The following is a 12,457-nucleotide window of genomic DNA, read 5'->3' on the forward strand; positions in this document are numbered from 1 at the left end:
GTAAAATGTCATATACTGTCCACATTAACGTAAGAGAAATGTACTTAGTTGAAATAGTTTTGGACTTGATGTTAATTATACATTAAGATCCTTTAAATTTGTCCCTTCCATCAAATAAAAATCATAACATTAAAAAAGCTTTTTATCAAAAAGTAACTTAAAAGAAGAAGAAAATTAAATCTGTAGCATCCTTTATATTTCAAATAATCTTGATTACCTTAAAACACTGTTCTTAAAACATGGTAAATAAGGTCAATAAACAAAAGCAATCAAATATATCCCAATGCCAGCAATTTGCAATTATTAGACCATAAAAGAATGGGTCCCATCAAGAAGCAAAAATTTTCAAATGGGAAATGGAAAGGAAAATAAAATCTACCAAGAAGATATAACCAATTATCTACAGTCATTATTTCTAGGTGATAAAATTGTGAATATTACTCTGCTTTATTTTTTTTTAATTTTCCAAATTTTCTATATGAATGTGATTTATTTCAGCAAAGAAAAGTCCTTGTCTGGAAAAATTCTCTCTCAAAACATATAAGGCAAAAGTGGGCAACAAAAGGAAAAAGCCAGAGTGAATGAAGGTATGAACAACTTTTAATTAATATCCAGATATAAAGACCAAATTATACTTTATCTTATTTTTCATCTTACGGAATACAGTTTCCTAGTGTTAGCTATTCTTAATAACACCCAAACAATTGAAGACTATTATACTCTAAAATAAATTTGACTTTACATACTTTTTCATTTTGAATCTTTGATACACATTGTGAAGATTTACTCTGTACTTAGTTGCTAAATAGCAAAAGAGAGTACCATATGCTAGATGCCATATGACTTAAATAGTACCTCAACAGATGTCTCACACAGAGATGTGCACTGAGTCCTGTGAGGAGATGTACAAGAAAAAACAGACACAGCCTCTGCTTTCCATAAATTTTCTGGGTAATCTAGTAATTTTCCACTTTCATGGCACAAAATGATAGGAAGATGAAAGCATCGTCATTCATAGATGTATTTCTTTTATCAAATAGCATCACATGCTTAATCACCTCCAATTTCGTCTTTGTTTTAGATATTTCACACTTTACATATTTGTTGATTAGCATAAAACATTAAATGTCAAAATAAATTTTTAGGAACACTTACAAGTTTTTAAACAAAACTGATTCTGCAAGCTTTCAAGAGCTATTCCAAGAAATATATATTAAGACAAGTCTTTATAGGAATCCATTATTGAGAAAGTGTCAGATTCTTTTGTCCAAAACAGTATCAAAAGTTACCTAATTTCTCTGACAATCTAGTATTCAACAAGATTTTGAAATTAGTATTAACTTGCACAGTGGTTGGTATAAGCCCTGATGGACTTTGGCATATACTCTAGTGGAGTGCAGTGCAGCGCATCAGGGCCCGTCGGTTCACAGTGGCATGCTTCTTATATAATGGTGTTCAAATATTCTTATATAAAAAGAAAGAAAACTGCTAAGCTGCTAGAAAAGTTACCGAGAATCACTGCAAATATGTTTTAGTCAATTAATATTTAGAGACAAAGCTGTAATGAATAAATGCAAAAAGGCCAGTATATTACCATATTTGACCTACTATAATTGGATACTTAATTTTGACGAAAAATGTTATTTTTTGAACTAAAAATATTTTTGACCTCAGGAAAGATGCTAGAAGATCACATGTGAAAAGCTTAACTTTAGAGACATGCATAAAAGGCTCACAATCCATCGTTTTCATGATTACACTGTACAATTTTTTTTTTTTTGGTGAGGAAGATTGGCCCTGAGCTAACACCTGTGCCCATCTTCCTCTAGTTTTTTTTTTAATAATGTGGGATGCCTGCCACAGCATGGCTTGATAAGCAGTGCGTATGTCTGTGCCTGGGATCTGAACCCGCGATCCCTGGGCCCCTGAAGCACAGTGTGCGAACTTAACCACTACGCCACTGGGCCCGCCCCTACACTGTACAATTTTTAATTGGGTAAGTTTTAAAACTATTGGGGAAACTCTTGTTTCTTGTTACGTTAACAAACTAAACTCTAAAACAGATGACCTCCATTGTTCTCCTAATACACAAAAAGTCTACACTCCTTAGCCTAACATTTAAGACACTCCATAAACTGAATCAGTTTCAGCCAGACTGTTTTCCTGGAAATACTTGTTTTCCTAGAAATATTCTTCTACTTTACCGCCTCCAAACCTTTGTTCGAGATGTTCCTTTTTCCTTGAATATTGGAAATAATAATTATTCATAGTCTCCCCACTTAATCGAAACACTTCTTTTTTTTCCAAGGCCAAGTTCAAATGCCATCCTCCTCATGAAGCCTTCTTAAATATCACTGTGGGACGTGACTTTTCCTACTTGACTCCAAAAGCAGCCACACCCACTTGTAATAGAGAACACGGGCACTATATATATGTTGTATCTCTGTTATCCTCTGTAAACTCTAAACCTCTAACCCCTCAAATACCCTGTGTTGGGCCTTTGTACAAGAAAAGAAATATTTATTTTAAAAAAGGGAAACCAATAAAATATTTTATTCCCATGGCTTGCATATAAAATCCAAATGGTTTTGGATTATTTTATTTTATATCAAAAGAATTATCATACTTTAGTTAAAATACAATAAGATACATTTTCATTTATATTACAAGTTTGCTATTTAGGGCAGATTGAGAAATAGATCATTTTACTACATTTTCCTTTTAATTTGAGGCACAAGAAAATATATTTTGCCTGTTTTTCAACATTTAACTACTCAAATATTTTTATCATCAAGAACAAGATATTTAAAAGAAAAAAACTAGATGAATGGCATTTCATTTCCACACCCTTGTCCTTCTGGTAATGGTGCTACCTTAAAATTTTTTAAGTAAACATAAACAGGAGAGAGAATAAACAGTCCAAAAATTATCTAGTGACAAAGCTAAAGATTACAGGAAATAAAGAAAATATCGAAATGAGACAATTTCTCTTTGTGGTGGAAAAAAAATGCAATGCATCTGACTGTGTACATGAAAGACATGATCTAACCTGCATGAGAAGAGGCATTTTAAAAACTGACTTTCATACCTAACTGGAATCATATAAATGCCTCAAGTAAATCAGTACTCTCTCTTCAAGATGGAGAAAAAGATATCTGCACATAAAAATCAATTAATCGTTTAAAAACTTCTACTACATAAAACTGTAACTTGAAAAAAAATCAAGAGGTGACGTTATATAAGAATATACATTTTATACATTTATCTATTTTTTCTTCGAATTAAGCTTAACTAGCTTGAATATAATCATCTACTAAACAAGTACCAGACCATTTTATCTATACATCTATAATTTACACTAGTAGCAATAGAGGATATAAAATATATAGTTCAAAACAGCATGTGTTAAATGAGTTACAGCATGAGTTAAATAAGAATAAAAAGATATCAGGGATGTTAGAAGACATAAACAGCAAACAAGTCATGCAAACATTAAAAAAATGTTAAATATTCAGAGAAAGAAATTACCATTATGGGATGGAGTAATCAAGTGGCATCTGATAAGAGGTGGGACTTGAGTTGGATCTTGAAGAATAAGTAATATTTTTATTGCTAAATATAATGGCTGATAAAACAAACATCTAAAATATTTGTAATTATTATTTTCAGATAGTATAGAAAATACTAGTCCTGAGAAGACAGTGTCAGAATTATGATCAATGAGAACTCTAGAGAGGTGAGAGAATTTGTATCTACCATTTACTGAGTGGCTACCACATGGCAGGCACTACATTTGGTGCTAGAGATAAAGGCATAAGTAACTGAGACAGTGTCTTTGTCCTTACAGAACTTGCAGTCTAGCACAGGAAATAGAAAATAAAGCAATTATTATTGAATGAATAACACTAATCAGAGGGAGACTTTAGAATAGTAGGAGAGAAAGCATAAGATTAGTTGGAAAAAATAAATTATTTTTTAAACATTTAGAAAAGAAGGTACCAGTTAAGGAGACCTTTTGGGGTCAGATAAAACAGGGAATAAGTCAGCAGAACTACGGAATGTGTTTTCTATTCTTTTGCGAATAAGAGTGAAGGGAGGCAATAAGCAACATTAACTTTAATCAAATGGAGTAAAATCTCCTTCAAATGCCATAATTAGATTTGCATCGCTCCTGACTGTATTGTCCTGGCAGTGGGCTCCTCACCTTATCGTAAAGACCTTAGGAGACAAACGAATCAAAGAAGTACACGTTATTTAGGGTTGAGCCACATGTGACCCGGAGAGCTCTACCTGTAGGAGAGTCAGGAGAGGAGTGCTATAGGGTCTCTGCCACAAGGAATAAAGTGAAGAGAGAAAGAATTTGATGATATATTGACTTACATGTGCATGCTTGAGAGCTTCAGGGCATGATGCTTGCTGTCTTCTCCTACAGACTCTGAGTGAAGTAAATATGAGTAAAAAATCACTTAGTTCATAACCACGTTGTCTCATCTATTTGACGCCTCAATCCTGCTGCCTGAAAGATTGGACTAAGGATAGAAGCTCCCTCTCCAGTACCCTGTGTAATACACCTGGGCATGAGTGACTGTTGTGGCCTATACCTTTACTCGCGCTTCCTGCCTTTTCTAACACCTGAGGAGGCTGGGCCTGCCCACAGGGAGAAATGGAAATCGAGTTCCATTAAAGGTGATTAGTCTACCATAGAAAAAGTGCAGGGTGATCTGGAAACACATAGTAAGAATGTAAGAGAGCAGAAGTGAGGCCATCTTGTTACACTAAATGGCCCCAGCCCCTCCTGTGTGACTACTCGCTGCTCTGCACATGCTCTAAAAAAATTCACATGCTCTCCTGATTCATGGCCTCCACTTATGTATGTACTCCCTGATAGCATGATAAATTAAAAACTTTGTTCTGTGAGTTTCTCTCCAGGAACAGGCTGACCACAGGCGGGAAACACACCTACAAGGTATCCATCACAGCTGACAGAAGATTGGAACTATAAAAGATTCTGGCGTCCATCATGCCTGAAGGAAACTCCCTCCTTACTGCCCATTTTCCCTATATAACTACCTCAAGATTCTGTAATTTTTGAAGATGGTTTTTTTGAGACATTAGTCTGCCATCTTCCTGATTATGCTGGCTAATCAAATTAAAACTTCCTTTCTCTATCCCTAACTCGTGATTAATTGGCTCAGATCGTGGTGAGCAGAGCGAGCACATTACTCACTATCAAGAACACTTAGGCTAGTCTTAGAGAAGTCAAGAAGTTTCTAGAAACTACATTTAAAAGAAGAGGAAAAGTTAGTGTTTCAAACCATAGGAACAACATATGCTAAGACCCTGCAGCACGAGAAGAGTTCCATGTTGCTGAACATAAAGTAAAAGGAAGGAAAAGCCAAGAAATGAGACTGCAGAAGTGAGGAGACACAAGTCAAAGTTGGTAAAGTTAGAGTCTGGATTACACCCTAAGGCACTGGAGCCTTCTGGTAAGGATGTAACAAGACCCGATTTGTGTTTAGAGGTATCTCTCTAATTATATGTGGAACATTCCATTGCCTTCTATTTTATTCTATAGTTTTATTTTTATTTTTATTCTATAGTTTTTTATTTTATTCTATAGTTTCTAGAACCCATACGATTTTAACAGAAAAACAATTTATGATCAAAAAAGTACCTTTCTAAAATTACTCTGGCAGCAATAATATAGTATTTCACAGAATTTGAGTTGGAAGAGTTCCTGAAAGTCTTCTGATTCAATTCCCTCTAAGGATGGAATGCGGGGTAGGGGGGATCCCAGAAGGCAGGGAGACTAAAGGTCAGGCTGCTGCAGTAACCTGGATTTGAGGTAATATAGAGCTGAACTAGTAAGACAGAAGTTGAAATAAGAAGGAAAGGAGCTGAGTTTTAAAGTTCATACAATTTTGTACAAAAATGTAAGACAACTAACAATTTCAACCAAAAGATCTGGATTCCGTCCACCAGCATTTTAATTTTTCATCTTGAGAAGTCATTGGCAAACTATGTAGACAGTTTGGGGCAGGATGTGTATCTACCAGTTTCCTTTAATAAACACATGGTGCAAGATTATTCTGTGTAATTCCTTGGCATTAAGAGCGACTCAGTTACCTTCAACTCTCCAATTCCATTCATGAAATCATCTTACCCCTATTTACTTACTATTTATATAAAATGTAGATTTATCTATCTCTACCAATCTTTCAGAAAATAATGTTTATAATTATTTGTTATAAGTCCATTGAATTTTATTATAGATATATGAAATAGAGTTGTCAGATCAGAGTCAAACATCTCAAAGTTTCCCAGATGACACTGGCTAAAAAGAAACATCTTTTGTGGTACCGAATATTATGCATATCTCTAAGAGCACAAATGATGCATACCATCATTATGAGTGACATGTCATATAGATAATCTGAACCAAGAGATATGACTAAGGTTTAAACAAAAAAATTTAATTTGGTGGTAGTTCTGATATCATTTTTTTCTTTGGTCCAGGTTAAAGGAATTAATCTTTATATTTCATCTAACTCTGGACATTTTCTACATCTTTTAAATGTTGTTAGTATCTTCTTATTTTTGATGGTTCTTAGTGAAGACGGTGTTTTAAAAGCCCACTGATAATCATAATTGCATAACTCTGTGAATATACTAAAAACCACTGAATGGTATACTTCACATGGGTGAATTTTAGGCTATGTGAATGATATCTAATGAAGTCAATAAGTCCACTGAGGATGAAGAGTGCTAAGTAATACAATATTCAAGCCTGCAATTAATAATCAAAATGACTTAAATGCTGTCCTTCTCAAAGCTATCATTGCTGATATAAATAAATTTTGGCGGAAGTGAAGTAAAGGGATGCCCAAGGTACATTTGGACAGATACAGAATATTTATGCTCAGTTTACTCTAATATTAACATTTCCTCATATTCCCTGAGCACATAACTGAATCTAGGAGTCCACTGAGGAAAACTAGATCATGATTAAAACTGAGAGTTAACAGGCCGGCCCCGTGGCTTAGCAGTTAAGTGAGCGCGCTCCGCTACTGGCGGCCCGAGTTCGGATCCTGGGCGCGCACCGACGCACTGCTTCTCCGGCCACGCTGAGGCCGCGTCCCACATACAGCAACTAGAAGGATGTGCAACTGTGACATGCGGCTATCTACTGGGGCTTTGGGGGACAAAAAAAGGAGGAGGATTGGCGGTGGATGTTAGCTCAGAGCCGGTCTTCCTCAGTGAAAAGAGGAGGATTGGCACGGATGTCAGCTCAGGGCTGATCTTCCTTACAAAAAAAAAAAACAAAAAAACTGAGAGTTAATCATAAACTCATAGACAACTAAATCAATTCTATTTTAGTGGACTTTATGTATAAACACATCAAAACTAAAGTCTAAAGCAACTGTTAGAAGTCTAAAATCTAAGAAACATGATAATTTTTTAATTTACAAAGTAATAAACAATTTTTTCTGATTTTATATTGAATTCTGTATTTTGTCTTGGATTGTATTTTGACTTTTGGAGTATTTATAGTCAACTCTTGATAATTTGTAACTAATGGAGAGTGAAGATATAAAAAGTTACTATTGAAAGGTAGATTAATCATTAATAGACAAGTTCATATATGCATTCATACAATCATAAAAGGCCAAAAGCTGGAAACAACCAACCCCTTCATTTATAGATGGGAAAACTAAGGCTCAGAGAAGTTAAACGAACTGTTTAAAGTAACAAATAGTAAGTGGCAGAGGAAGGATTCAAACCCAAGACAGTTTGACTCCAAATACCAAGCCTTCTGAGATTCATAAGCAGAATTCTCATTAAGTAGCCGAAATGAATTTATAGCCCCAAAATATTAACTTTGTTTTTCTTTTTCTTAAAGGAATAAAATATTATTTCTCTATAAGCCAAGCCTCCTCCATGAGTAGAAATTTTAAATAGCCTTTTTAAAATTTCAAAATAGTTTTATCAAACATAATTCTGAATTAAAAACCAAAAATTATCTAAAATGTAGAATCAAATAAAACTACAAAGGGTCAACATCTATGATAAGGGGTTGTGTTAAGTAGTTTGGGGGTTTTTTTGGTACTGCCTTTTTTTTAACCTTTGGCCATGTCACACTTCTTAATCATTTGAGAAAGCTAGAAATTTCCCTATCTAGTCTCTGTTGGCATGTTTGTGCTTTCTGGAAAAAAAGAAAAGAAGACAAAATTAAAACAAACTAATAAAGGATCTTTACATTACATATGCTTTAATGTTTCCATCAAAACTTTTAGTTCATAGGTTGGTACACTATAATAATCGAAACATATTCCTAATAGAAAAAGGTGAGAGAAAATTTCCTTAGAAATTGAACAGAACATTTAGTTAATCATATACAGATTAATAAAAATAAGCCTTTCTAAATTTAAATACATTCAACATCTGTCATGCAGATACCATACAATTGCATTAATTACTTCTAATAACTCATTACACCGTATGTATCTGAGGAGTTCAACTTCTTTGATTTATTAACACTTTTAGTAGGCTTGATTAAATTCATCAAGGAATTACAAAATGCACTCCTTAAGAATGTATTTTAAAAATTGTTTCTGTCAAAAAAAAAAAAAAATCCAGATGGTACTAACATTTGGAAACCACAAGCTGATTTTCGTTCAGCATTCTTAAGTCACACAGCCCCCACATAATCAGACCAATAGGGACATTTTCTTAGTAAGTCAGAGCTTATAAAAACAAGGTAAAGTCAATTATAGAAAGTATTCTTCTTTGGAATTTGAAATTTCTACATATTTAGATCCCTAAAACCAAAATATAAATATATAGAGTTTTGTGACGTAATTTGCTTCCCATCTTAGTATAGATTTGGAAGTCCAAAATGAAACATCAGATAAATCCATCTATTATATTAACAATGTAATTTTGAAGTTAGTTTTATTTATAGGTTCCCTTGAAAGAGGTAGGAAGAATAAGCTAGAAAATTATCATTGTAAAGTTGGTTGGTTATGGCAATGAAAAATATTCACTCTGAGAACCTTGACCTTAATATTAGAATCACATTGTTTAGATAGAGTAATATATTTAGCCTTATGAATCTTCCCTACTTTGTACTTCTAATCTCAACTGGCTCATCACTAAACATTTTTGCTCCTCCCGAATCAGACCTACATGCCAAGGTGACATAGGTAAACACAACTTTTCTCCTTTTTCACCTTATAAATTCTTTAGTGCTTACAAAGCTCAGCTCAACCACAGCAGAATTATTCATGATACCACATTAGTGGCAGCAATGTTCTCTTTAAAGTCTACATTACTCTGTTTTGAGAGCTCTAACAACATAAAAATAAATTCACATTTATTTTTTTTTGGAGAGGGAGAATAGCTACACTATGCAATTTAAAACACCACAGAAAGGGAAATGGAATGCTAGAAAATTTTTTCAGACATAGCCTGTGAATACAGGTTGAAGGCAGAGAAAAAGTCAATCTGGAGGCACTGAAAATATGCACTGGAACCAAATGTATCACTCATAATTTATTCATAGAAAATCATTTTCACTCTATACATATTTAATACTCCTGCCCATATACAAGTCAATGCTACTATTTTCTCTTTTCGTTTCTACGGTGAAAGTTAGCTAGATGCATAAAAGTAAGCACTGGCTTCATTTGCAGACTGTGAATCTGTAATAAACCTGATAGTTCCTGAGTTATAATTAAAGACAAGAAACACCCTCCATAGCATCATGCTCAAATACTTGAATCACATTCATCTTCCCTTAGCATATCTACCTGATAGTTACTAAAAAAAGTTCTCTTGACCAATGATTTACTTGTTTTAAAAGGTACATAATAGGTCAGCTGGAGAAAATCTGACCTACACGTACTGTTTTATAGTTGGGTATAACATGTGTCTTCTGTTCTAAACAATTAGTGCTGTTTAATTGATACTAAAAAGAACAGAAAGAGGTTATTAATACAATAAAATAAACACATTCTCCAATTTGCTATAATTTCTCCTTAGCAGCTACTGGTTATACTACGAAATCTTAAAAATCTATTTATGAAGGTTAATGCCTATGAGTTCTTTGCAGAGCCCAGCGTGGTGTCTCATTCTTGACTTCTATGCCATTCACCTTGTGTCAGGGACTCTCTTTAGGTTTCATTATTCTCCACAAATGGGATCCCACTACGAGCAATGGTCTAATACGTTGTATTAGAAGTGTGACAGTATTTAAAACCGAAGTTATCTGGGAACAGAATCATACCCACAGACAAGGGGCCCAGACGGTCAGAGGCACCCAGGTGAGCAGCTAAGCCACATTTACAACACAGGTCTCCTGCTCCTACTTCTGCCCACCCAGATTTCAGTTGGATTTAAGTTAATGTTAAACTACTTTATGATTCCTGGCCTATGGGACAGCTCAAAAATGTATATCAAGGCATCTAGGGAGGAGCAGATAGGGTAGTAGAGAGGTCATTAATTCTAGGCTATTTGCTACAGACAATCCACATTTGGTTAATTAAGAACAGAAGCAGACTACTTTCTATTTAGCAATAAAAAGGAAGAAACTTCTGATACACACAACATAGCAAGTGAAAGAAGACAGGCACCAAAGAGCATACATAGTATGATTCCATTTACATGAAATTCCAGAACAGGCAAAACTAACAATGCCTGTAATGACAGAAAACAGACGAGTGGCTGCCTAAGACGGAGGTGAGGGCATTGTCTGGGAAGGGAACTTTCTGAGGTGACAAAAATGTTCTATATCTTGTACGCATGGTGGTTACACAGGGTATATACATTTGTTAAAACACATCACTGAAGATGGAAAGTGCATTCATTTTACTGTATAAAAATTGTACCTCAATAATATTAAACTTCTAAAATAACAGATTGTAGAACCCTAATAACTTTCCTCTTTGCAGAAAATAGCCACTATTGCCAGTACTGGTGTCCCAGGACTCATCTCTAAGACTTCCTAACTCTAGCCAAACCCACTTCTAGGATAACCCCACGCTCCATATTCCCTCAATCTAAGTCCATCCACAGCACATTCATTCTTTTTGGTACCTGGTGATTATTATGGCCCTGCTATGTAATCTTCTTTATGTTTTATTTTGCAATAGATATTTACACAAAGTAAAATAAATAAATAAAAGGATATACAGAGAAAGGCAATTCTCCCTCACATACCTATCAGTCCTAGAGTCCCTGTTTTCCTCCTTTCCCAGCCTCAAAGCAACAACTGCTAACAATTTCTCATCTTTCCAGGGATGATCTAAGCCTACACAAATGTGTGTGTATATATCCCTACTTTTTTTCTCCGAAGTAGGAGCATACATACTAGATATACCATTTTATACCTTGCCCTTTTCTATAAACCTTAAATATATCAATATATATAAATCTGCCTCATTTTTGTATGGATGTACCAATCTTTATTTGTCAGCTCTGTATTGATGTACATTCATCTTTCTGCATATTTATTTTAATTAGGAATCATTTATCCTTAAATCAGGAAAGTTTGATACTACTTTCTCATTTGGTTATAATTTAGCATCATCTGCTCATTACTTCTTATAACACAGACACAGTTCAGATCCTACAGAATCAAGATATCTTCAACAAATAAAACCCCCACTTCACAAGTACCACACCAAATCTTACAGCCTTTCCCAGTTTTGTCCAATAAAACTTTCTACAATGATGGAAATGTTCTATAGATGCACTGTCCAAGGTGGTAGCCACATATGACTATTGAGCACTTGAAATGTGGCTAGTTAAAATGAGGAACTGAATTTTTAATTTAATTCTAATTAATTTAAATGTAAATAGCCAGAAGCGTCTAGGAGCTATCGTATTGGACCGTACAGTATTCAAGCACCAATACTGTGCTTGAATTTCTCTTCTTATTTTTATTTCTGAAATATTTTCAAGTTGCCATTAAGGCAACAACCATGAAGCCAACATTTCTGATTTGTTTTATACTTTTCTCCCTGGAAGCCTAATCTCAAGACAGTGACAGAGCTAAAAGAAAATGTTTTATGTCTTTTGAGGCCCTCATTTTGGGTAGAGGTAAAATGAGACCAAAAATATCATATAACATGGCCACTTTTTCAGCGCATTTTTTATCCCTAATTTCTTATAGGTCTACTTACTAGTCCAAAAGCATGTTGAGGAAATAAGGTTAGTTTTATGTTAATTCAGATGGTTTTAGAATTCCAGTCCTAGAGTTCCTATTTTCCTTCAGAAAGTCTATATACATCAAGAATAGATCTGTTTCACAAATCGGTCCCAAAATTTCCTTGCACCTTACAAATCCAAGGATCAAGGGCATCCTGAAGCCAGTCTACCACAAGCTGCATTCTTTGAAGCTCATTTCAGATTTTACCTATTTTGGACCAAACTTCAGAAACTGAGACAGAGTCAAGAT

General features: G+C 34.5%; 1 protein-coding gene and 1 long non-coding RNA gene across 6 annotated transcripts in view; one reads left to right on the top strand and one right to left on the bottom strand.

The window, feature by feature from the left end:
• Positions 1 to 12,457, bottom strand: part of OSBPL1A (oxysterol binding protein like 1A) — a 147,132-nt gene that overhangs the window by 115,548 nt on the left and 19,127 nt on the right. The window lies entirely within an intron of this gene.
• On the top strand, positions 497 to 5,168 carry LOC147915268 (uncharacterized). Its single transcript, XR_015554285.1, has 2 exons — positions 497 to 587; positions 4,930 to 5,168. It is a non-coding gene; the product is annotated as an uncharacterized LOC147915268 (long non-coding RNA).

The sequence above is a fragment of the Ceratotherium simum genome, chromosome 14 (genome assembly GCF_057802395.1).
Source record: "Ceratotherium simum simum isolate JZ-2026a chromosome 14, ASM5780239v1, whole genome shotgun sequence".
In the NCBI taxonomy this organism is placed as follows: Eukaryota; Metazoa; Chordata; class Mammalia; order Perissodactyla; family Rhinocerotidae; genus Ceratotherium; species Ceratotherium simum.